The 5,694-nt window shown below is 33.6% G+C and overlaps 1 protein-coding gene across 1 annotated transcript in view; it reads right to left on the bottom strand.

Annotated features, from left to right (window-relative positions):
• Positions 1-5,694, bottom strand: part of LOC135195916 (uncharacterized) — a 265,806-nt gene that overhangs the window by 172,277 nt on the left and 87,835 nt on the right. The gene's annotated exons all lie outside the window — the stretch shown is intronic.

The following is a 5,694-nucleotide window of genomic DNA, read 5'->3' as shown; positions in this document are numbered from 1 at the left end:
GCACAATGAATCCCTTAATATATATATACACACAACCACATATATATATATATATATATATATATATATAATATATATATATATATATACACATTCCGTTTATACTTGGTATATATATATATATATGTACCAAGTGCTTTAGGGTTGTTTATTCACGCATCGCCGCGTGACAGATCACGTGAATTACAGGTAATGTTTCTAGCACACGTGCACACAAACACACGTAAACAACATATAAACATATATATATATATATATATATATATAAACTAACCCATAATCTGACCTACAAATTGGGAAACGTTCTTAATTAAACTAAGAAAAGAAAAAATAGACTAAACCGTAATCACACTGTAGTGTTTACATGGTGCACGATTTAGATCAGACCTAATAACATGGGCATTTATGCTCATGCCTTACCTTCATACACAGGCAATCATACATGGACATAATATACATCCGTATATACATACCATATATATATATATATATATGTGTGTGTGTGTGTGTGTGTGTGGTGTGTGTGTGTGTGTGTGATATATGTATGTATGTATGTATGTATGTATATATATATATATATATATATATATATATACATATATATATATACATATATATATGTGTGTGTGTATACTGATAACTGAAATCCTGCAATCCATTTATTTTTCATCATCCGTCAATTTAACTTATTAGTGTATATATTTAAATAAAAAAAAAAGTAGCAGACACGGGTGTTTAGAAAATTCCATGCAGTAACTGCAATGCAATTTAACCTGGGAGGCAGGTATATGCATCTCACAAAGATTAATAAAGCAAAAAAGATCAGAACGATGTGCTCCAGAGAGCTTGGGGAATTTCACCCTTAAGAGGGATAATGACCATACCTTAAACTGAAGTGGGGCAGAGACTTTTTCAAGATGAGCTGCCCGTACAAAAGGAAAATTCTGGAAGCCGCCATCATCAGTCAAACTAAAAATGTGAACCTGTCAGAGGACATTGGATACTGTATTTCTTAAGACCAGTTCTCAAGCAGGTGTTCCAGCGGGTACTCACACCAGACTTGACGCAGTTGGGAGCTAACGAGGACCGAAACACAAGGCAATAACATCTTTCCCTCCGGATCAAGGGCTTCTACTACAGACTACAAACGCCTCACTCTTGTCTGTCACTTACCATCGTCCACATTTCACCACTGACCTGGGATGTTGATATTTAGTATCTGAAATATAAATGGTTGCAAAGTGTATATAAAGTTTTTATGGGCCCTTTTATCTTCATGGTACACGTTAGATAACATTATACATATATATATATATATATATATATATATATATATATATATATATATATATATATATACTATATATCTATTTATGTATGTATAACTGAATCACGAAAATATGGAATGTGATGAATATATAGATGAAGACAAAATCCACGAAGGAAAAATAAACGACGGTGTTCTGCAAGGCCTATCGTCAATGACATTAGGCAAATGTCGTTTTTCAAATAATTCCACTCTTCTCAAACTTGTATATGGAATTCTTTGAAAAACAATATTTGCCTAATATCATTTATACTGATTTAAAGTGGTATAGATATGCAGACGATATTTTAGCTGTTTTTCCTACTGGTATGGATGCAAATGATTTACTCTCTAATTTGAATAACCAAGTACTATCTATTGAGCTTACTTTAGAATTAGAAAAAGACAATTGCCTCCCTTTTTAAGATGTTTTTATACATAGAGAACCATTTCAATGCAAATTCAGTATTTACAGTAACCAACCAACAACTTAACTTGTCCATTATTCAGGCCATCACCATCATATCAAAAAATCGATTTTTTTCTTCCGTTTTTACGAGCATTGGGCATTGTCAGTCCCCAGTATTTAGATTAAGAAATTGAATACAAAAGAAAATAGGGACAGATTTATGATATCCTTCCCATGTACTAAATATCTGTCATGATAAATCCCACAAAAATTTTTATAGTGAAAATAATATGGAGACAGAAACCCCTAAGAACATTCTTCTTAGCTTGCATTACTTGAATGGTTTTCAAAACATAAAATTATTAGTAAAATCGTTGAATGTCACCTCGGTTTTTCCTATAACAACACACTAAAATGTACGTTAAAAAACAAAAATAGTCCTAAGGAGAACAACAACATATATTTATATTATTATTATATTAATAAATTAAATTATATATTCATATATATCATATATATATAGATATATATGATATATAATATATATATATATATATATTATATACTATATTCAATATATATATATAGATATATGTATATATATATAATTCCACGTTTGCACTGCTCCTCTTTTTATATCAGCCAATCTAGCAAGGATTTAGAAGTACGAATTAAAAGCATAAGCACTGTTAAAACTGGGCAAACATCCAACGCTATATTCATTCATTGAAGTGAAAACTCACAGGATAAAATGGACTGAAAGTTCAGTGATTGCCAGATTGTATAATCTTTTGTCTTGCCCTTGCTTCTGGGCTGTTGGGCCTAATCTTTCGTAAAACCTCTTAACCCTGTTTTGATAGATTTACTAATTCCTCAGTTGTGTTCGATTCCAGTACATGTTACGGCTCTCTCTCTCTCTCTCTCTCTCTCTCTCTCTCTCTCTCTCTCTCTCTCTCTCTCATAGAGAAACCTTCGTCAAAAGATGATTTTAAGATTTCATGGGGATTTTTTTTCTTTTTTAAATCACATGGGACAACAAATTCCGCTTACCAATACTTAAGTGGACGAAGCTATTACCCGTAGTACCATAGCCTGATAATGAAATCACGTAGCGTTTTGCTGACAGGACATCAAGAATACACACACACACACACACACACATACACATAAAAGCAGTTTCTTGAGAAGGTTAAGTCGGTGCTCGTTCGGTTAATTATCTATGCGTCGCCAACTCCGAAGTACTAGTACTAAACATGTCATAAGCTACTCCCGGAAGCCGTGATTAGTACTTAGCCCCTCGGTGATGTGATCAAAGTATTATATACACCCGTTTCTATATTGTGTCTTCAACAAAGTATATCAATAAACGATTATCTATGTGCGGCCGTCTGCTTTACCGGTGCTATAGTACCAAGTCTTGCTAGTACTAAGGAGGAAGTGGCGCTTAGATCACAGGACAAAGTAGCACCGTTAAGTTACATTATCCAGTACTTAGTCAAAGCCCTTTCTAACAATGTTTTCTGAAGTCAAGGACCTTTTCCTTTTCTTGGGATATTGACTAAATCAAGGAGGTTATATTTATGGTTCTGCGTGTTCGTCTGTTTCTGAGCAGTATTACAAGAAGTTATTAGAGGATTTTTATTAGAATTTGATCTTTGTCTTGGTCTCTTTGACTGTCGATAAATGTCCGGAATTTGGGAGAGAGAGAAATGTTAATTCTGAGGATTAAGGACTAACATCGAGTGAGATTGCTTGGTCTTGGCGGAGGTTTGCTGTCTCCGGACGCTCTTCTGTCGCTTTGAAAAGGGAGAATTCCTTTCCATTTTAAGAAATAGCTTAGTCCTTTCATGTCATTTAACCTAATTTGATGAAATATGTTTTAGGCATGAAATGGAAGATAAAACATAAGCTAAGATGCCAAAACACTGCAAAGAGCCTTAAAGTAATGCCTACAGTGCACCACGTGTAGGCCACCGACGGCGTTACCTCACTACGGGGGGTGGGGGATATGTAAATTCAGATGAATAGGTCTTTCCCAAAATTTTACATAATACGTAAGATGTCAAACCTTATGATTTAACTTTTCTGGTCCGTAATGGTCACATTTTCTTTTTTTATAAATCGGATTTGATAATGATTTTTTTAAACTACTGCCAACCTCCCACTTAAGCTAATGCTGTCAATAAAATGTCCCGCTCTTACCTTTAGAGTTTAGCCAAGTTTGGAAATATATTTTAGAGGCAAACTTTCAGTATTTAAGTTTGGGCGCCATTTCTGATTGAACACAGAAACACAATTAAATTCATATAGGAATTTTAATTTTTCGTTTTAAATAATGTACATATATGTATATACATATATGTATATATGTATATGTGTGTATGTTTTGGGTATTATACTATGTATTGCAACAAGAATTTCATTGTGGACTCTTGTGCTAACATTTGTGATAGTACTTTGATATTTCCATATATATATATATATATTTATTAATATATATAGAGTTTCAATATATATATATATATAGTGATATATGATATATATATTATATATATAATGTTACATATAATATTATAATATATATATATATATTATATATATATATATGTATATATATATATATATATATATATATATATATATATGTACATATAATATATATATACATATATATATATATAATAGTATATATATATATTATACCGAGAAATATAATATTATAATATATAAATATAGTTATATTTAATATAATTTATATATAGATATATCTATATATATTATATGTATATAATATATATATATATGTGTGTATTATATATATACTATATATATATATATATTATATGTACATATAAATATATATATATACCTCACAAGGCGCACTGTAGGCATTATTTAGTCCTTTGCAGCGTCCCTCAGACACCTACCTGCGACCCCTTTCGTTTCTTTTACAGTACCTCCGTTCATATTCTCTTCCTTCCATCTTACTTTCCACCCTCTCCTAACAATTGAGTCGACATTATCTTCAGCCCTGAATGACCTCACAGGTGTACAGTATTTGGCCCTCGGCCTAAATCATAATATATTCCAATCCAGTCTTCAGGTACGGGACACTTTAAAAAAAATAGCGGTAATGGTTCCACTGCCTGCAAGCAGACCATTAATGCTTGCGATCGAGTCACCTTGTTGTCGTCCCTGTTTCAATTAAGGAGCAGAGAGCTATTTTGACACACTGCTGCTTTTCCTTTTATCTTCCGTAATGATCAAGGCCTGATTTGGTGTCTCTCGTTTCACCCACACCCACTTTTGGTGTTCCTCTTCACCCCCACCCCCAACGCAACCACCCCCCACCCCCGCGCCTCAATGGCTCTTGTCTCCACTTGACAAAACAATTAAAAATTGCAATTGAGTTTTCTGTGCATTTCATAATGAAGGCCACCGAAAATAGATCGTATCTTTCTATGGTCTCGGTATAATGTTGTCTGAGCCACGGCCCGTGAAGCTCTTAACCACGGCCCATTGATGGCCTGGCTGATATCGTAGCCACTACCCGTTGCGATTCGTAACCACGGCCCGTTGGTGGCCTGGCCGATATCGTTGCCAGACGCATGATAATGGCCAACTTGAATTACGCTTAGATAAATTACAAACGTCTGTGGCTAGAGAGCTGCAATTTGGTATGTTTGATGACTGGAGGGTGGATGACCAGCATACCAATTTGCAGCCCTCTAGCCTCAGTAGTTTTCAAGACTGAGGGTAGACAGAAAAAAGTGCGGCCAGAGCACTCATAACCGCTTTTATATATGGTGCGTCACTATACTGTGGCCGAAAATTATAATAATAATGAAAATCCACAGTTATGTATATGAGTAATATGTATTTTCCATAATACGAAAAAGATGAAAAAAATTCTTTATTCAAACATCACAGGAAGGGCTTAATTTCACAATTGAATCTCATAATTAACCTATTTTGGAAT

Source organism: Macrobrachium nipponense, chromosome 17 (genome assembly GCF_015104395.2).
Source record: "Macrobrachium nipponense isolate FS-2020 chromosome 17, ASM1510439v2, whole genome shotgun sequence".
NCBI classification, from domain to species: Eukaryota; Metazoa; Arthropoda; class Malacostraca; order Decapoda; family Palaemonidae; genus Macrobrachium; species Macrobrachium nipponense.
The sequence above is the reverse complement of the archived record's forward strand: the minus strand, read 5'-3'. Positions and strand labels throughout refer to the sequence as shown.